Here is a 22,412-nt window from a genome sequence, read left to right as displayed (position 1 = left end):
AATAATAAAAAAAAAATTCAATGGAATGATTCATGCCTGTACTGAAGTTATTTACAGGTGGGCAGGGGAACAGCTATTTACCCTGTGAAGGAGCCTTGGCTGAGTGGGCACATAGCAGAAACTGAAGGAGCTTGGATGTCACCATAGATGGCAGCCACCGCCACAGTTCCCAGCACACCTCAGGGCTGTGGGCACCTGGGAGCTCCCCACTGAGTGGTTTGCTGCTTTCTATAGGAAAGCAATCGATTTAAAAACTGATATCTGAAGTGAAGCAGAGAACCACAGCCATTGTAATGATAAAAGATTCGTTAAAATGTCCAGAGCCAAATAAAGCTCCACTGTTGTGGACAGCATCACCGCCATTGGAAAGTATAAGTATACTTCCATATTGTTTCCTACCATTCATTACAAACCCTGTACAAACAGAACATTCTTGGTCAGAAAGGAAATTTTAAAAATCATATTAATAAAACAGCTATTTATGTGCTAAGGCTTGTCTTTCTTTAATCCTGTTTTAAGAAACAAAATTAAGCATGCAGTGAAATGAAACAAGGGCCCTACTGATCAGTTATAGACATCCACACAATTTAGATTTTATAGTCAAATTAGATACCAACACATAGTTTGGAGTACAAAGTAAAGCTAATAAATATAGGCTGCTCCATCAGTTGACTTTGCAGAAAACTTTTGCTGCTGCTTCATCTCTTTTGATACTTCTGAAGTTAAAGAGAGAGGCTTTCTTCCCTTACAACAGACAAACAGACCTTTCAACCTCATGCTGTTGTTTACTTCTATATCTTAACCTAAACGCACCTGAAAACTTGAAGGCTAGAGGATGAGAAGCCTGCATTGCTTTTGAAGGCACCTCTTTCTTCAGCTGTGGCTGAGTCAAGATGGGAAGAACCAAGAGTAACAGCTGCATTGAAACAGGAGGCTGGAACTAACAAATGGAAGGAGAAACTGAAGACGACAGAACAATTAAATTATAAAGCAGGGGAACTAAGGGTAATTAGGGGTGGAAATGTGAAAAATGACTGTGTGGTCATTGAACAACTAACATATTTCGCACCTTCGCAGTCAAACGCTGTGTGCTGGTGGTAAAGGTGGTTGGTTGTAGGTCTAGGGGTTTGTAGTGATGTAATAGATGTGTTTGAACACACATCTCCATTCTTCCTGGGATAATCAATCAAGACTGGAGGGTAAGCAACTCTCTTTCTGAAGACAGCACAGATTTTCCACTTCCTATTCCATTTTGCAGACTAGATACCATCTACTTATTCTGAAGTCCATAAAAATCATTGGGAAGTTTCCTAGAACATTTATGGGATGTTAGACTGCTCTTGTGAAGAAGGGCTTGGTTTTGCAAGGTGTGATTCCCCGAATTTTGCAACTCAGATTTTTTTTTTTGCTTAATTCAATGAGCAGTTCTGCACTTGTAGCTCTGTCCAAAGCCCACTAAAGTTAATAAGAAGCTTTCTGTTGACCTTAGCAGACTTTGCATTGTGCTCTGCGCAAAAAACAGTTCACTGGCTTAACCAAGAAATATTTATGAAGCGAAAGCCAAAGGAAGCTTGGAAAAGAGAAACCTTCCAATTTCACATACTATCCATTTTAGTGCCAAAAATATAATAAAAAATTCCTGCAACATTTTTCTCTTTATCATCTTCTTCTTTACAGGCTTCATGAACCTCATCTAAAAGGTGCTCGGGGTAAAAAGTAGTGTCGTTCTGATGAATGCCAGCCCTCTGACATGAGGAAGAAGCCTTTTATTCTTTGACAATGTCCCTGCCAACCTAAACGGAGGATGTAGGCAGAAAGCGTTGGGGAAACCCTGATGCTGATGAATCAGAGCTCCCTGCTGAAAGCAGCCTGATGATACCCACCATCTAAACAGTCTAGTAACTTTCCAGCAGGTAGAAAAATCAGGTTTGCCTTTTTGTATGATTTTAAAAGGCTAAAGCCTGAATCTGACTCTTCACAGAAGGAATTGAATCTGTCCTGTGTACGACTCCTTCCCACATCTTCACTCTTAAACTTTAAGCAGCAATTCTTTTATTGTTTGTTGGAGGGACAACACAGCAAGCTGTTACCATTGACCAAGCATTGCTTGCTGTGCTGGCAACTTCTAAGGGGGAAAGACACTGCATTCTCAGGGCTGGGGATCTGCTTTTGGAGGGCTATGTTGTCTCATAAATCAAAAGAACTCCCTTTTAATTAAACATTTCCAGTGCTTTATGTTTCTGATTAATTGGAAATGGTGCTAGAATGACACTTGCCTTAATTTCGTATTGCATATCTGCATTACATGAACGTTGATGACATACAGAGCATTATGGTAAGAGTAACAATAATAGAACATATGACTCAGTATAGTAAAATCCCAACACCATTTACTTCTTTTCTTATTGTTACTAGTTACATTTTTTTTCCTGCAATTTTATAACCTCTATCCCTATATAAAATGAATTGCAACAGCTGTATATGTCTGATCATTTCTATGAATGCAGAGCCTAAGAGACTTCATATCAAACTGGGGAGTCATTATGGCACACACTGAATAAACTTATTTTCTCATTAGGAGAACCTTACGTGCAAAGTCCAGCTGGAGGTGAAATCACTGCTTCCATTCTACATGCACATTGTTTTTACATACTGATAGCAGATAACATAAATAAGAATGATTTTTTCACCCCCTCCATGATAAGTGAGAGGCTGTCCCAGCCTGAAAGATTTTCACTCTGAGAAGATGACATGTGGAAAACAGAAGTGCAAAAAAATCATCGAGGTGAACTTTCCAAAATATCAACACATCCCTGCAATCTCGGATGGGCTTCCTATAGAAAATGTGGAAAAACTGCTTTTGTGAGCACTGGCAACTGGAAATAACTCAATTCTTCTTTTCTGGTCAACAAGAAATTACTGTTCAAGAACCTCAGATAACCAGAACTGCCTCTGTGTGCAGTTCCACATCCAGGACCCTTCTGTCCAACCTGTGTGTCTGGGGGCTGCATTACCACGTAGAAGAGAGGTTTGATGTCACTCAAGGAGTGTGGGATTTCTCTCAGCCCGTGAGGCAGAGTGCATATTAGAGTCTGTTATTAAATATTTTGTCTGGTCTATCTGTGTTTCTCATTTCATCCCCAGTTTGGTAACATGTCATATATACTATATTATTGCTGACTTTAAAGCACAGAACAAGATCAAGCCTTGAAAGGACAATTTCTTTCTGGAAAGTGGAAAATTGGCAGGAGAAATCACTTCTGCTTTCAGATGCAGTGGCAGAAGCAGATGCTGAGTGCAGACTGTGCAAGGATAGCAATGCGGGAATGACTGAAAGGGGAATTAAGATAGGGATCACACAATCTGGAGAATTTTAGAAGCAGGAAATGCAGACTGCCCAGCTACTGCTCAAACACAAACCAGAGCAGACAAGGTGAAGGAGGAAAAAGGCCAAGCCGTGTACTTTAATCACTTTATGTGAAGAGAGCTTACTACATAAGTGCCCACGCTGTAGATATTTAGAAAGTAGATGATTAAGAAGAGATAAGAGTATAAAAAAATTAAACAGAAGTGTCACTGGTGTGCAACTGTTTGTCACGGCACAATGGGGCAAGAGGACAATTTGCATGAAGTTATGAATCAAAACTTCAAAGTCAAGAAAAAAAATCAAGAAGAAAACAATTGCAGCCATCAAGAAATGGTCATGAGAAGAGTTTGACAACACACATCAGTTTTTAAATCTGAGGGTGTTGGCTTAGTTGACACTTGGCTGAACTTCAGTTATTGGATGTTCCAAAGGTTTGGATGCAGTCCCTGTGTGCATGCATTGCTCTTTCTCTTGCTGTCAGACCCAGGAAGCACAGACAGTTTCATCTGAGGCAAGAGGGAAACATCTGATCACCGTTTGGTGGATCACAGGGATGGCTGAGAAGGAAAGGCTCGCTGTCCTGCTCTGTGTCAGCTGGTAGGATCTGACAGTAACAATTTGGAGGAGGCAGCAGCTCACCCCAGCACGTTCACCTCCTCTGGAGGCTCAGCTCTTTGTTTACAAAGGTGATATAAACTGGGTTTCTATTAACCAGAATGACCTATGACAATCGCCTATGTAATTTACAGAAAATAACTGCAGATCTCCCAACCTGTTCCTCTCAATGAGCCTCCTGTCCTAAGCTCAACATCCATATCCAACAGAGATCTGCAGAATTGACCACATAGAGCAGATGGCAGAATTTCAGCTCAACCTCAGGCAAATCAGTCAGATCCTAGTGAAACTGGGTTAGCATGAGCACCTGGCCATGGATCAAGAGCATCTATTAAGTCTAAGAGTCTGTACCTGAGGCTGGTGCCAGTCCAGAGCATGAGATTGAGAATAAAACATGGGGCAAGATATTCTCTCATCTTGCTTGTTAAACGTACTTCAATTAGCTTACTTCTCCACACCCCAAAACCACAGCAGCCAACCAAAGGCATAGGGATTTCATAACACTGGAGTATCAAACACAAAATGGCTCAGTGTGCCGAAGTTACAGGTCCAGCAAAGCTTAAAAGCCTTGTAAACAGGGGGCTGGAGAAAAGTCAGCCAAGTGTTTTAAGACATTTTCCTCACAGTTCATAATAATCCTTCTAGAAGCTTGAAATGTTTGCTTACCAAATATTCATTAGCTAATATTTATACAGTGCTTTGAAAATGTAAAGCACTAAATGCGCACTAATTATAATTATAATTACTTCTTATTATCAAACTCTTGCTTCTCTTTGTTCTGTGTGACTGTGCCAATGAGGAGGCACAGAGGTTGCTGCCCTGGAAGCATCTTTGCTTCTTATAGGACTGAATTAAAAGCATTTGTTTCCCAAGGAAAGAAAAAAAGAGAAGAATAACAGGCAGGATGGGCTGCAGGTGGGTGGGAGAGACAGCAAAAACAGAGCATATCACATTCACTGGGGCTTTCTGTTATATTTGTCTCCACAAGCCTGATCCAATGGGGGCCATATATCACGCTCTATCCGGAAGACAGGCAGCAGGATTAATGCCTTGTTTTCCAAGGGACAAATGATGGCCTACTGAAGGGCTGTAAGAAGCCATGCTCAGCCTGGTCCTGATGGGAGGATGGCATCACACTGTAGGATGGTGCAGAGCAGAACCTCCACCCTAGGGTACCATCCACACTCACTGTCTGAGGATCACTGCTTCACCAGCACCTTCACCACACAGACAGCACGCTGCATTGCAGCTGTCTGTTTCATGTAGCATAGAGAGGGGGGAAAAAAATCCCATTCTACTAATGCTGGACTGCTTTTCAGATTGCTTGGCACTGACACACGCAGCCCTACGTGTCCATCCTCCTCCTCTCACTGCCAGCCCTGCTCACTGCATCTGTGTCTGCAGGCCTTATTTCTCCTGCAGTGCCTATTCCCCCAAGTGATTCAGTGCTTTGCTCCTGCTATCTAAAATTAAACTTGGCCATTTCCTGGCAGCCCCTGCCCTGGTTGCTGCCAGCACCACACACTACTGTTCCCCTTGTTTCTCAGGAGCTCCAATCATGTGTTTGCCACGTGCTTCCTCTAGCATGCTTGCAATGAATAAAGGACAAGTCTTCTGTGTGGACACACACATGCATATCTAAGAATGAGGGCAAGGTGATGGCACTGGAAAATGAAGGCCACTGCAAGTTTGCAGGATGGAAACAGGATGGGGTGTTTTCCACATGCCAAGCAAGCCACTGAGAGCCCTGGGTGTGGATGTTACCCTGCTTGTTCCTATGCTCTGCTGCTAGGGCAGCATGGTAATTTCAGGAGTTGCTTTTATTCTTCCATCATCAGATTATGCCCTGTAGTTCCCAGAAGAACATTAAACAGAGCTGCATGCATTTACACAGTGCTTTCCTTCTGTCTTGTCTAGCACAAAGTGACACAAGAGCAATGCTCTCTATAAATATCTGCTAAAAGAATCTACTAATAATTAATGCTGAGAACTCCAAAAGAGAAAGAAAACAGTATTTCACAGCAAGAACTTTTAATGAGAATGTCATTAAGGCAATCAGTCTGCAAAACTCCCAGTGAATTGCAGGGCAACCTCAATGATCCATGAACCTGGAAGGAGTGTGTCAGCTTCTAGCCAGACATCAGCAAACACAAGTCTTCATGGATGGCAAATCTGCCCTGTGCTTTGAGAGCCCAACAGGACATGCAAGGGGGAAGAGGTAAATTTTGACCCACGCATGAAAGACTTGCAGAAAAGAGCAATGGAAACTTCTGAGCAGATATGGTCTACTGAATGGTCAGCACAGTAATCCTAAAATGGCCTGGGTTGCAAAGGAGCACAATGCTCATCCAGTTCCAACCCCCTGCTGTGTGCAGGTCACCAACCAGCAGCCCAGGCTGCCCAGAGCCACATCCAGCCTGGCCTTGAATGCCTCCAGGGATGGAGCATCCACAGCCTCCTTGGGCAGCCTGTTCCAGTGTCTCACCACCCTCCTAACTTCCTCCTAATATCCAACCTAAACCTCTCCTGTCTTAGTTTAAAACTATTCCCTCTTGTCCTACCACTATTCACCCTTGTAAACAGCTGTTCCTTTTGCTGTTCATCTGCTTCCTTCAAATATCAACATCATGCTGGTGATTTGGAGGCAAGAGGACCATAGACCAGAAGCAACACTATACCTGTTTAAGCACCAGTTACATGGGATGAAACTGCAAGGCAAGATTTAACATACGAGTTCAAATAGCAAACTGTCACATGGGGCCTCAGGATTCCTATACTCCCTCCTAAAACATTTTATTGTAAACAGTAAAACTGTAATGAAAATGAAGTTTTACCAATTTCAGTGTGAATACGTTCGTACTCAAAGATTTTATATTTGCTGTTTAATCAACTATCTGATTTCTAAGTGTTTTACAGTGTTAAATATTTGTATTAAGCATATTAAGTATTTCTGTCTTTCCAAGATGAGTGGTGGTTAGTCGAGATTAGTATTAAGCACAATCGTTCTTTAAAAGTCAAGCATTAAGTTATGATCCCATCAGTTTTAGGGATTGAATACCTGTAAGACACGCAGAGGTAAGAGCCTGTTGATAACTTACTAGCTCAGGATTGAAGAGAAAATAAAAAAAGATTGTGGAAAAAATAAACCACGTACGTCGAGTGGCATTACATAAAATTAAATAATGATGAGTACGTGGTGTTTTGATGCTTAGGTCTGGGATGTTTTACTGTAGATTTTCAACCAAGAGAGAATTTTCAAATGAGGAGATAGGAAAAGGCTTTGCATCCTGTACACTTTAGAGGCTTAAGCACTATTTGCAAGAGCTTCTCTACTTCCATACAGGCAGATGAATGCTGAATCCTACACAAGACAGGTGCTGCCTTGATGACTTGTATCAGTTCTGCAGCATCCAACTCTTTCTAGTTTCTGATGCTCTCATGAAATCTTGCATTAAAGAAAGCTTTCACCTTTCGAAGTGACTTCTAATATTGATATTTCACAACTGAGGCATGCAGATTATGAACCTTTCACCATTATAGCATTAATCAAGTATTTTAAGAAGTGTGGTGGTTTTCCTGAACAGAATTGTAAGACAAATGACTTAATATGAACCTAATTAGGGTAAGTTACTAAAATGAAGGTCAAATTTGTTTGGAAGGGAATAACAGAGTAAATGGGTGTAACAGATCTGGAAAATGGAGGGAGAAATCTTGACTTTTTGGATAAATGCAGTACAATAGAAAGGAGAAAACCCTTGAATATCAGCCCCAAATCATAGAAGCCTTCCTTCGCAACACAGTAGAAATCCTGGATAACAGGCATTACAACACTCAGTGACACGTCAACCCTCCTACTATTAGTTTCCCAAAAATTCAAAAGATTATTTCTGGTCATCTTTAGTAGCTGGACAATACTTTGTCCAGAGAAGGAATGGTGCACTTGTCCTGTATAGCCTAGGAGTAATTTCTGCCTTTCCTAAGACAGCTTTCTGTTGGTGGCAGCGATGCCTGCCTTCTGTTTGAGGCTTCACTGTGGTGGTGTTTTTTTTTTTGGTCTTTTGTTGTTGTTGTTTTTAACTACTAGAGCAATAAGTGGCAATAATTAACGAAAAAAAAGATCTTGGGAGAAAAAGCCTTGGAGGCAAATTTAGAACAGGTAAGGAAGACATGAGAAAAGAAAGCAAAAACAGGTTAGGTAATTTCTTAGCCTTGGAACACATAATAGAGGAGCTGCAAAGAAATACAGCAGGTTGTTTGGGTATATTGCCAGAGGAATTGAATATAAATCAAAAAGGAAGCTTTGTTACAAATGCAGCTTTTCCTAGGGGAAGTTCTGAATCGGTCATCACAGAATATCTTGCTGATAACAATGTGTTATGAAAAAGAAGAGTTTTAGGAGAGAAAGAGTATGTCAGAGACCTAGGTCATGGAGGAAAGGCTAAGAAAATTAATTGCATCCTTCCTGCCAATAAGAAAGAAAAAAAAAAAAAAAGGAGACTTCATAATAACTTAATTAACTGGTCATAAATAAACTATGAAGAATGTGTATATGATCACTCCTCACATTCTGATCACACTGGCACCAGAGCTCTGATGGGGAAAAATGCCTTCCATACGTGCACCTGAAGCAACACAAGCAGGCTATGAAAAATTCAGGACAACTGAATTGAAAGCATCTATCTTTCTCCATGGAACTCTCTACAATGATCACTGAGCCAGACTGTGTTGCCTTCCAAAACCAAAAAGCCTTCGTAAAAGAGCTTTCTACGTAATTCCTCACAGTGAGGATCAAATTCATTTTGTATCCCAACCTGAATTTTCCAGTCAATGGGAAATAAGAAGCTTCACATATCTTTAAAGTAAAAGCTAGTTGAAACGTTACTATTTCCTTTCTTACTGAATCTTTGCTGTGCTTTGATGCAATGTCATGCCAGAACTAGGCTGATGTGTACAGTGAGACCACAAATGGTTTACATTTCAGAAAAGAGTCTCGTGAAGCACTCCAAAAGAAAAATACCTTAGTTTTGCCAGATAGAAATGATGGCCACAATCGTACTGCCAAGTGATCCCATTATCACATTCCCATTTAATGCCCGAGTCTGAAGACAGGATTTGTGCAGCACGGCACAAGAGAGCAGCTCCAGGAGCACACATTCTGATTTCACCTTGGTGTTCCACCAACTCTTTCAAGTCTGACTTTGCAACTTACACAGCTCAGCTGAAAGCACAGCTCCCAGCTGCACAGAGACTGTTCTACAGGGCCTTGTTGAGGCTCCAACCATGACAGACATTGGCTGAGGAGAACAGGAAGGCCATGGGGTGACCTTCCCTTGTGGAGGGCTGGAACAGGCAGCCAGTTTGGGAGTGACAGAGAAACAAGGTTCTGCGAAGGAATCAAAGGTTACCATGGGGCATCCCACATGCAAAGGATGAAAGAAAAGAAATCAATCATGTCCTCATCCCTGCTGGCAATGACCAGATGCCATGCAGTGCACAACTTTCTCCAGCCTAAGTATCCATTAATCCCTTTTGCAGACAGCTCTTTCTGTACTGCTCACAACAGAGTTCAAAGAAACAGGTGTAAAACCATGAGATAGCACTGAAGTGTACTGTTCAGATTAGAGAAAGAATACAGTTGCAGGAATAGTTTCATCTGCACTTAAAATGAAAACTTAAGGATATTCAGCTGCCAGCTTCAGTTAGGAATCGCAGTGAAAAGCAATTATAACTATGCAACCTTCTTCCTTGGCTGCTCTCAGAACTGACCATTGGAAGTACACTGAGCCTTAGGGTAAGAAAGATTTCCTTTGGAAGAGATGAAATACCTCACACACAGTCTATTTTTGTGCTCTTAAAAGTGTTACTTAACAATTAGAAGAAGCCCATACCTAGTTATTTCCTCTATTTCTACCAGGTTTAAAAGATAGCTTGGGGACTTCACATGAAAATTCCCCTCAGTTGCTCTTTGGAAGAAAAAATTATTAAATTTCATCTAAAATTTATGCAGAAGTTGATTGTTCACTAGACGAGATCCCATTTCTGAAGCCCACAAGCCCCCAGCAAAAAGGAGCAGCTGCAGCTCAGCTCATCTTTATTTCATTGAGCTCTGGCTGGACCATTTTCTGGACCGCATAGACTCATCCTCACCATTGCACAAAAACTAAGCTTAGTCAAGAACTAATGTAAATTGTACTTTTCTGATTTGTCAGCTGACTGTCACAAGCTTTCATCTCCACTTCTAGTTACAGTTTCACCCCTAGGTAAAGAATTGGAAGTTATGAGGAGGGTTTCTTGCCTTCTGAGTTACAAATATTTACGTGAGATCACATCAACAGTGCTCTTTCTGGTTTTGACTACTGAGGCATTATATTAGTGATTGTTTGGGCTGTTTGCAATAGTTGCCATGCATGAAGTCCAGAGCTGCTGCAGCTGAGTATAGCTGATAGCCTTTTAAGGAGGAAAAAAAAAGAAATAACCTCTTTAGCACCAGCTATCACCCTGCTTAGACAAGACTGACTTATACTGCATGCACAGACAGGAAGATATTCACTTCTTCCCAGGTCACACCTGATGTCTGTTCAAAGTAAAGAAATTGCCATGCTGGGCAGGATCCTAGGAAGCTGTTGGCTTTTTTCCCCCCTAGTGACTAATAAACAACTGTTTGCTCTTGTAAGTTTGAGCAGCTGAACAGCACATTTGCCTTTACTGAACACATTACTCACATTTCATACTGTTGTACAAATTGAGGTGTGTTTTCCCACATTGTTTCTCAGTTGGTCACATATAAGCATGAAACAGTAAAATCTAAAAGGTCTTTTACAAACAAATACACCCACTGCTCTCCAGCTACCACAGCACTTACCAGAAATGACCCACTGAGGAGTCCAAGTGGAGGTTTTCTCACTGTGGTTCATGCAAGAACCAACTAAAAAAAGCAAAGATTGTTTCAGGAGGTTAAATTCTATATGAGAGTAGCTTATACCTCATTTCATAGATTCTTGATGATCTACAAATATTGAAAGACTGAAAACTATGATTTAAGTACAGCAATGACTTTATAAACCAGCCATCTGTGTCAGAACCTGAGCATCTCTATAGGAACCTGCCTAAGTAGGGCAAGCGCCTTGCTCAAGGACTTGGCTCTTTGATCATCACCAGTGTAATTTATCTGAAAAAAAAAAAAAAAACAAAAAAAAACAAAAAAAACAACACTATGAAAAGCATGCACTGACTCCCAGAAACACCAGCTTAGTTGCTTCAAAAGCAATAGGAAAGTAGAAACAGGAAAAACAGGCTTTCTGCAGTGCTAGGTATTATTTATACAGGTGCTAAGTGAGAGTTCTAGAAATGTACAGAACATTTTAATTCAGAAGTAATCCATTATCTCATATCTGGATGAAAAAATCTAACTCTGTGATAGCAGATGAAAGAAGACAGGAGCTCAGGAATATTACAGAGTATTGGTTGAATCAAGACCCGTTCAGTTAAACTAGTGAGTCATACAGATAATGGACCTTTTACAGAGACAGGGAGTACAGTTCATCCATTCAGAAACAATCTGCTTTCTACACTTCCACACATGGCACCATTCATCCAAGTCTGACTATTACAGCAATGCTGTAAACAGCAGAGATGACAAAACAAGATGATAATGTCATTCTTAATTGGAATTAAAAAAGAGAACGCTTGCCAGCCTTCACTGCTACTGGGATGTTGTGTTGCTGTAGAAAAGCTGCACATCACCCAATTCTGCTGGCTTCAAGTTTTGGGCGATGCTGGAGTGCGGATCTCCTGCAGCTAAGAACAGACTCCCATTTTCTATGAGCTATGCAGAAAGTTTCTTTCCAGAGATTGTCTGCTCATGTCAGCAACAGCCACAGCTGCGCGGCTTCAGAGTTTCTGCTATGCAACAGAATTAAGGATGGAGAGGCCCAAGTTTGGGTTGGCGTATTTTGTCTTGAGCAGAACAAAACACATTGAGATAGTCTTCTCCTTTTGGCTGCTCAGCAAATTCCATTTATTTTGCTTTCAGAAAGGTGCTCTGTGAAGACTGCAAAAGTAATTTAAGGTTGATGCTTTTCTGTGTTGTGCTGCTAGAAAGGGAATGTATTGACAAATACAAACAAAGATACAGCAAGCTACCCAATGCTCCCATCACAACAGTGTGCCCCTTTCCTGCTGGAAGTTACCCTATTATCTCTGTCTTCATCTTCTCAATTGTATGTCTTTAGGCATTCTTGTGTTTCATCTCCAAATTGAAAAAAAAAAAAAAAAAAGGAAAAATTTAAACACAGGTAAATAGCATAATTTCCAAGAGAATCAGAGATGCTTACAGGATGTTTCTCCTTACTATTATCTTAAGTATTATAAGCTAACTTAAGTACATCTTAATACAATAGAAGTTGTAAGGGAATCCAAAGAGACCCTTGTCTCCATCTGTGAAATGTAATTGCTACAATTGTTCACATGAAATGATTTCATGGTTTTCCAATTGAAGAATCATGAAGCATGTATGTTGTGAGCTTAAAAAAGTACAGATACAGCATCATTTCCTTAAGTTCTCCGTCCACTGGCGAGCAAACCTGCTAATACTTAAGTTCTGTTATAAACAGGAGGATTTTTATGTTGTCCCAGTTAAACAGGAAAAAAAAAAAATCAGAAGTGAGCAACCAACAAAATAGTGAAATTATAGACCAATCACACCCCACGAGCTGCATGCACAGGTAATAACATAAAGCCTGATTGCTAAAGCTTGCTAAACTTATTCAACCACGTGGATATAAAAACTCATCAGGAATCCCTTCACCTATATTCAGAAACGTATTTATGATACTTTTGAAAGGCAAAGCAGTTTACTGAATTTCATCCAAATATCAGAGCACAGACTAATGTATATATTTCAGGGAAATTTCATTTTGCTGTAGCTAAAAGCTCTGCTGCGGTAATAAAAATAAATCATAAAATGGGTAAACACCTTCCAAAAATGTTAAGTTACCAAGAACAAGAATAATCGCTTATCTGTACTTTGCTATTAAATGCTCGTGACAGTGATGATGCAAAATAAAAGTATATAATTGCCTGCAGGCTGGGACATAAGCAAATACATTATACGTGCTTCAGTTACAAGCAGACTTGCGCATACCTGCATTCCATGGACATGATTATTTATTTGTGATGGTGCTTTCTTCCCCCCCCCCCCCCCCATTGGTTTGTGGTGTGGGTGTTTTTTTGGAGAGGACTGAAGCTTAACATTGGAAAACAATACTTCACTTGCATTTGAAAGGTTGCATTGAGTAGAAGTGTAGGCACAGGATGACTTGTGGGCATCCACCCCTTTGGTGTCTGCACTCCTGTGATAGCACAGATTTCTGAAGGCAACAACAAATGTTACTCACAGGCAGCCCTAAATGCTCTTTACAAATAACACAGAAGCATTATTATCCTCCTTTCACTCATAGGAAAACTCGGGTCCCGATTTACAAACTAATCTGCCTGAATGAATCTTTGGGTACAGAGAGAGATTTTCACTAAAATGTTTTGTATTAGTTTTGCATAACACCCAAATACAGCTTTCAGTGGCTTCCCTGTGAAATCCTGACTACAGCATGGGCTTTTATTTGAATTCTAATGGCCCAAAGACAAGATTGTTCAGAATTAATCCATTATATGAATAATACTGCACATGAACAAGAGAAACCCAGCGCTCAACGCCATGGCCCTAACACAGTTATAGCAAGTATTATTTACAGGATGCTTTTTTCCTTTCTGCTTCCTACTGTAGGTGAACTGGATTATCACAGCAATGCCTTGAATGCTTCATTATGAGATGCAGGTGTTTCATTTCAGGAGCTCACTTATTAAGGTCACCATACTGAAGATGAAAGTGAGACATGAAACATTTTCCTTTCTTTTTTTTGTTGCAAAGTGTCTCATTTCTCAAGAGATCATCCCTTTTGGGAGGTGTCTGATTCACTATAAACGATAGCCCCTCACTTGAAAGAGAAGCACTCAGGTAAGGGGAAAAAGGATTAAGAATAAAGGAGGCATATAAAGCACATTTCCTTTTATTTTAATGATCTTTATAAAAATTTATGTAGAATTTAAAGATTGAAGCAATCTAACGTGCCAGAATTAATAGATACAATCAGATAATTACTGCATGCTAATGAATACTGGAACATCAGGTATTCATGGCTTGAGTTTCACTTTATTTCTATCAATCCCACCCAACATTTTCATTTTTGCTGTGGGAAAGTCAGTGAAACACATCCTAGTGCAGAAATCTGGCCAGGATTGTAATATCACCCTGGCACTGTATGAAATCTCATGGAAAGCATAGGTGAGAATTTACAAGTTAGATGAACTCGTACTCATATCCACAGAAGCCTCAGCCCCGCTTTGTTCTCATCAAAGTAGATTTGTGCACCAGCTCCTTCGCCACCAAGGTATTGCCTATCAGGTCCCACTAGGCCTGACTCAAAAAGGCACCTGAAGAAGCAACAGAACAAGAAGTGCTGCTCTTCCTTTCACAGTCCTCACACACAGGCTGTCCACGTTTGAGTATGGGGAGGTCAGCTCTTCTCATAGATCTCTGCCCAGCCACGATGGTGCACTAACATTGCTCTAAAGGAACGCATCTACCACATGTCTGCACCATGCCCCACTATCAGGGCAGAGGTGTTCTCAGGGCAGCTTCTTTTATCAAAAACCTCACCCTGCGACTTCTTAAGGCTCTGATCAGTTTTCCTGGGCAGCCCCAAAGAAATCTTTGCGAAATTGTTTTTCAGCTCTATCTACAGAAGTCCCTGGCATGACTTTACAAAACTATATATATTTTTTTCCACATATTTCTGGAAATAAGAATTATCTGCAGATAGAAAGATAACATTTTCTCTGTGTAACTGCACCGTCTTATTCTTGTTTATGAATTTACATGACTAATTAACAGTGTCATGTATTTAAACTACTTCAACAGCGCATATCTATGGTTACTGACTTCTGGGTAAGCAACTTCAAGTTTTTATTAACTTATAATTATCAAATTAGTTTTACTTTATTTCAGCCAATTTATCACTGAATAATTCATGAGTAATAGATTAGCAAAGGCACTCTCTGCAGCTGGGTGTCTGCCACTGAGATTGCAGAGCACTGAGATACTGATAGGAACTGCCACATGAGTACCATGAAAGTTCGATGGAGAGAGAGAGAGAGAGGTTATATCTTAGTAATGGAAAATGCATCATGAAAACACTTCGTATGCAAGATATAGAATTTCCTACTGCATGAGCAGTCTGCATCAGGTGTCGTCGTCCTCATCACTGTTATGACATGGTTAATATTGAAATGGAGAGACTTAGCATCTTTAACCCTCCAACAAGATTTCAGACATTCCATGATAGTTTTTCTTTTTCCTGCTGTCTACCTGCCTTTGTTTTCCCTCTCTTCTTAGGCCAAAGAAAGACAAGAAAGAGGATGAGGAATAAGCAGAGTTAGGAGGAGAGGAAGAGAGACAAAGTTGAGTGCTCCCCTGGTTAAAATGAGTGCAACAACAAATACTGTCATACACACTTCTTGGCTTTTCACTCAGCCTTTCACTTACGAAAGTCAGACTTGTAAGCATTAAAATATCAAGGGAATCATGTACAGAGAATTCCTCCCTGCTTTGAAGTCTGTCACACAATCTGCCATTTTAGCCATCATTCACTGTTGGATGCACTTGCTCACCTCTGAAGCTATAAATGGCAGCAGCAGCAATGTTGTCCACATCATCTGGATTAAAAGTCTTATTTTTTTGTTTGAAAATGTCAAACATGTTACATCTATCCTTTTCAGCTAATGAGTTGTGTGCAGGGAGGCAGTAGGATTCCAGTAAAGATCAGACATTTATATGAGTAATGAGAAGAATCACTCCTTCACTATTTAGGATTAAAAAAACAGTTACATAAAGAATGACAGCCTATAAGTTTTAATGACATGCTGAAAGGGATAGGAAAGAATATATCTGTGAAGTGGAAAAACTGCTAATGTGCTCTGTACATATTTTTTTCTTGTTACCCTTTTGGCACCTGTGAGCCAAACAAACTCCATCAATGCATCTGATGCTCTAGTCCTGCAGAATTTGAAGTCACATCTGGAGAAATACTGACTTCCAAAACACAGGATATTTGCTATCTGAGCTGTCAGATGTTTTCAGATGAGATATTTGCCCTTAACAATACCCAAGATCACTCTTAGCCTTAGAGAGTACCACCAAAGTCTTTCTTTTAGTATTTCCTATAATGAGTATTTCTTTCAATCATAGAATCACCGAGGCTGGAATAAGCCTCCAAGATCATCCAGTCCAACCATCCACCTACCACCAATATAGCCCCACTGAACCACGTCCATTAGTGCCTCATCTAAACATTTCTTGAACACTGATATATCATTCCATCCCATAAAATGATGTAAGATAAAAGCCAAGTTAGTCAGCGTGATGGGAAACACTGAACAATTGTCTTCAAATTACTACTGATTACTTAATTATAAAACCTTATAATCCCACATATTATCTTTGACACACATCATGACATCTCGTTTTATTAAATTATTTTTTAAAAAAGAATGGTAAATGTTAGTGTTTGATCACTGCCTAATTGCACGTGGGTGACATTTGGCAAGATTAGCAGTGAAATACCTAAGACAGAAGAACAACTTCCCCCCACCCCGGGTAGGTTATTAAGCATCCAGAATTGTACACTTTCTTTCTAAAACTTACAAGAATGCCAACTTATGTTGAAAGGAATATCTGGAGGTCAACTGCTCCTACCTCAACGCTCAAAGGAAGAGTGAAATCAGAAGTGGGTCCATACTGACCATGAAGGATCTGCTCTGAGTTTTGTTATTTTCAGTTACATTTTCCTATGCCCTTCCAGAAAATCTGTTCCAACAGCTGACAGCTCTCACTGTGGATGGTTATGGGTTTGTTTTTTTTTTCCACCCCCCCTTAATATTTAATAACAAATTCCCTTGCTGTGGTTTTTGTCTGCTTCCCCTTGACTATATGCCTCCAAGAAAAGAAAGCTGTCCTTGTCTTCTTTGATGTAACTCATTAGACAGGAGCTTCTGGGCCAAACAGGGCTTGCCTTCGATAATAGGCTTATCAGATTGTCACTCTGCTTTTAAAATATTTCAGTTAGTAGTGTCTGTTGGCAAATGCCCTTTTCCAGTGACTGGAGAGTGCCCAATGGTTATCCTCCACAGACTGAATGCAATACAACCAGCAATTCTTTGTGTTACAAGGGATAAAAAGCCCCACAAAAACAGCCCATGAAACACTCCCCAGACAGTGAGAACATCAGAAACCAGAAAAATGAAAATAATTTTTACAAAAGCTAAAGTCCTTTCTTTTAGATCCTGAAATACTTAAAATAATTTGCACTGACACTTTTGATTGTGATCTCAACTTTTCTCATCTGAACCTTGAACCCTTGAAAATGTCAATAAACCCATTTTGGCCATTATATTCAGAAAAAGGGAGTTTGTGTCATAGCACAGTGTTAGAACTTGGGAAAATACATGGAATCTGGAAGGAGCCCAGATTTCAGCTGCGCACTTCGAGCTTATCTGTAGCAAACACATAGCTTCAATAAAAATGAACTGGACTGGAATGCATGAGTAAGCTCTTCAGACGTAGCAAACTGACTTGTGAAAAGAGGAAAACACAGTGGCGCTCATGAAAGAGTGCTTTCTTCTGATCATAACTTTAATGCTTGGTGGAGGAGATGGAAAGCAACCGACAAATGTATTCCCAGCATTGTAATTTAAATAACGTATCTGCGCCGCAAGACGGTATCTATGTAGACATAACCAACACCACTGCTTTCTGACATCAGTCACAGGGAATGAAAAGGGCTGGGCTGAAAGCATCGTTTATTTTCTTTAAAACCAAAACATAAGGGGCTATTTATGCTTTAAGAACTACGTAAGAGACATCTGGGGAAAGAAAGTTGCCTACGAGCAAGATTCTCATTGGAGGCAATAGCGGATTGTTTTGATTTGAAGAGCATTTGTGTTTTGGTCTCTCACAGTGGCTCTCTGCTGCCAGACCCGCTTTGCTGGAAGAAAGAAGTGGTCCTGCCCCAAAGCAGATTCTTACTTCCATAAATTCAAGCGAACAAATACATAATTAAAATGCAGAAATATCAACCCATAGAAAAATCTATCATTTTCTTATGTGTGCAACTGCATCTGCAGAAAAAGCATTCAACCCCTCTTATATCTATCTAAATTTTAAGGCATTGTCACAATCCTTTTTGCTATTCAAGAGGGTTGATACTGAAGGATCTGAGAGAGAAAAATGGAAATAATAAATTTGGAGGGAAAAATAAACCAACAACCCTCTGAAACAATGACAGCGTTACTGTAGACTGAGCTATTTTCAATGATTCTTAATAGCACATCATCTCTTTAGCCCTGAACATATTATCATAGTGCCCTAAGGCTAGGGAAATGCTACTATTCTATTCTAGTTTTGTTCAAGATTTGCTTTGGAAGCTTAATCCAAAACAGCAAACCCTGAATTCTGGCTAAGCTGCTGCTCGTTCTGGAGCTGACCAAACTCAGAGCCTTGGTGTCTTTAGGAACAATTTGCTTTTTGACATAGTTCCCAGAAGAGCAGCAGGATGAGGAAGGACTATACACCTCGTCACACCTGCAAGGCACTGAGCACTGCCAGCAGCCCTTCAAAAGGTTTGGCCCAGCTCATGGAAAGAGTTTGCAGCAGATTTAGGACACTCTTATGCCTGCCAAGCCCAGGTGCTGCACACCGTCTTCCCAGATCCTGATTCATGTGTGTAGCAGCACACACTTCAATCACAAGTTCTGCTTTTAGATTTAGCCACTTTTGGGGACTTCAGTACCAGATCATTTCCAAGCATATTTTTATCAGCTAATTTGGGTTATGACAGCTCCAATTATGTAGGGGAGCGCTGTTACATTTTCTGTAATGGTTTTCAACCAGTATTCTCACTGCTGCCACAAACAGGTATGAGGAACAAAAGGCTGCCCCTACCGAGGCTGCCATAAAATTACCTCCAGGGAGCAAGAGAGGGAGGGACAAAGCCTGTAATTAAGGGTGGGTAGCACAAACACAATGCAAATTCCTTTAGACGTTTATAGGTAAAACAAACCACTTCCTTATCCCCCCCTTTCTTGTGCACATTTTGTCTAACGGAGTCTTGAAGAAAGGAGAAGGAAACGAACTTGATGTGCTGCAATTTTTGCCTCGCTTCCCACGTTAGCGCAGCGCAGATAATAAACAATCCAGCAAACATTATTTGTACCCATCCGAGCATAAGCCAGCTGCATTGTTTGCCAAACATCGAGTTTCACAGACAGACAAGGAGAAAGCATCCTATTTTCCTGCTTAGATCCTACCAGGGCTCCAGAGAGACTGTTGGATATGGCTTAGCACACATCTTTACTAAACCTGTGGGTTTGGACTGTGGCCCTTTGATTTCAGTCCTTCAAATAACATGCAGATAGAGTTATTTGAATGTGTTTTCTAGTTTTCTTTGTCCCAGCGGGCATTTCTGTGAACATGAATCACGCTTTTCAGAAGACTTCTTTTCCTTGCAGAAGTAAATCAAGCAAATAAAAAAATGTTCATGAGTAGCAGCCTGAAGAAACCAATATTTCTATGGGCACTTCAGCTGACGAATAGGAGCCATGACTTCTTGCCTATTCTTTTACATTCTCAAGAAAGAACTGTGGCATGGCTGCTTGCAAACTAGCCCTGCATAATCAATTTTTAAAATCACCTGCACTTGCTTTCCAAATTATTTCCCTTCACTCTTTGAAGATACCTTCAAACTATTTTCCCCTTAATTCTTGGAGGAAAAACACGCTAGAAAAAAAACGTTTAACATTTCTCAAGCTCTACTCCATAGGGTTGCAAGGAAGGGGAGACAGCTGCTCATTAACCTACGTGAGCAGGTCCAACAGCACTAAGGGAAGTTTCAAGGAGAGAAAGATGAAGGAAGATCAAAAAGCATGCAAATAAGTGAAGGTTAAGTGAAAGATCAAATGCGTTCAGCACGTGAGAGAAAGGAGCATGGGGCTGACGTTGGTGGTTCCTATTGGCCCACAAACAGGCTGTAGAAATTTGGTTGAAACACTGCAGGAGAATGAAGTGGGGAATCAAAACTGCAGTATAAGGAAGTCATTAACCAGACAACCACCTCCAGCATTTGTTTATCTACCTCTATTACTGTTTGCCTTGTTTATTAGGATTATAAACTCAAGAGGCCATGCCAGCTCTAGAGTAACTATACTGTATTTCTCCCAACACAGCCTCAGTTCCTGATTACAATGCCCCTCTAGGGTGCTACTCTAGGCAAATAATATAATAAATAATGGAAATGGACCCAGGAGGAAACTCAGATGTTAACTGTGTAGAAACGGGGAACCTGAGGCTTCATTGCTGTATAAATTTAATGTTGGGTTTAAAGCTCATGCTGTTTGACGGGTAGGTTTTTGGAAACCTGAGCAGGAATAAGATGCCATTTGAAAATGAAAAGCACTGCGATTTCTATTCTGTCTGCTGCTGCATTAGCACCAGCTCTGTCTCTTCAAATGCTTCCTGCTGGTTCTCCTAGAGCACAGGAAGCAATGTTCTGGTGATTAAGCAGCAATATCATTATAAAAGCCAAATGAATAATCATTGTGTTAATGAACTTTATCTTAGAAAAGATTAGTTTTTTTTTTTTTTTTTTATGTTAAGCCTCTTTTCATATGAAAGAGGAAATGCACTCTCATTCCATTTAATCAACCCTGAGATGCTCATGATCTATACAATTTAATTTTCTGTCTGCATGTATTCTTACGTATCTGCATATCCAGTTGCTTAAATGGTGATGTCAAATCATTTTAATACATCAGAGACGATGCATTTTCCATAGCAAGCAGGCTTAGCTCTGTGTATTCTTTGCAGAATGCTTTCTTTTGAAGGGATGCCAAGAGGTCAGGGGGTCCACCTACCAAAGAGCTGGCTGCTCTGTGGCAAGTAGAAATTATCTACCCCGTAGGTAATAACGAAAGCCACATGAAGACTGGGCTACTGGGTAATAAAGTTTAAAACTTTTTATCTGTTTGAAAAAAAAAAAAAAAATTAGGAAAAAAAAAAACTGTAGAGGAGACGGCTGATACAGTGAGAACCTGCCTTCCAGTTTGAGAGAACCACAATCTCTCCTTTCCTCTGCATGAGAAGAGCTGAGGCTCATTCCTCAGGAGAATGACTCAAGAGAAATGCTCCTATTCAAGTGATGTCCTCAACTCCTAGAAAAATCCTGCAGCACCCCTAGAGCATGGGAGAAAAGCAGAATACGATGAGAAGGCAGAGAAGGAAAGTCCTACACGCTAGGAGGTGCCCAAAGGCCGCGTGGGAGACCATCCTTTCCGTGCTGCATTGCTCAGAGCACAGGGCATGGGAACAAAGACAGCTTTTTATAGATACACACTTCCTGGATTCATTTTGTGCAAGTAAACAGCACAAGGTCATGCAAGCGGTGTAAGGGCCAGAAGAATCTTTTTATAGTGATGAAGTGACTGAATGGACTTAATTTGTTTGTCAGGAAAGAAAAACAAACTGCTTCTATCAGAACATAAACATCTCCAATTCCAGAAAGCCTTTAATACAGCTGCAGTGGGAGGTTGAACACTAATTTAAGTGAATGGGTATCAATCAAGTCAGCACACGTTGCCACCAAACCTGGCCTTCAGAGAACAAGATGTGCCAACTGGCAGGTGAATAAATGTTATCTGCTGGTCACAAGGTACCTTTATTAGGAATATAAAGGTATGAAAATCTGATAGGTCAAGGGAAGCGTCTGATTCATTTTTGGGTTTCCAGAAAGAGCCGTTTCCAAATTGACTCTCCTAACATCAGTAGAAGTCATGCAGCACTTCACATGTTGACTTGCACGCATTTCCTCAACTAGCCACCCCGAATCATTGTTGCACTAATACAACTGCTGCCTTCTTCCTGTCTTCTCATCATGCAGCAAGAGATGAAATTGTTGAACTAAAATGCGTCTTTAATTAGTATATGTTCTTCAGTAATCAGTACATCATTTCATTATCTGCAAGCATAGCATCGTGTTGCCATGGCATTTTTACCCAAGTAACTTAACAACTGACATGATAAACAAAGACCACACTGCACATGAAAGAGACTAGTCGTGCAGTCTGACTCTGCATAAGTTATCTTTTATTGGTTTGTAATAGATTTGGGAAATGGATAGCATATGCTACAGAGAGAGCCAGACACCAACACATGCTAAGAAGTCCAGAGGGAAACACTCAGATAATTACAAGCTTTTTGTGGATTAATCAGCCTGCAAAAATGTTGGAGTAGCGTTAAGCACCCAAACATCCATTTCAACTCCCACTA

Source organism: Lagopus leucura, unplaced genomic scaffold (genome assembly GCF_019238085.1).
Source record: "Lagopus leucura isolate 7727_CA_CO unplaced genomic scaffold, USGS_WTPT01 Super-Scaffold_100028, whole genome shotgun sequence".
Classification (NCBI taxonomy): Eukaryota; Metazoa; Chordata; class Aves; order Galliformes; family Phasianidae; genus Lagopus; species Lagopus leucura.
The sequence above is the reverse complement of the archived record's forward strand: the minus strand, read 5'-3'. Positions refer to the sequence as shown.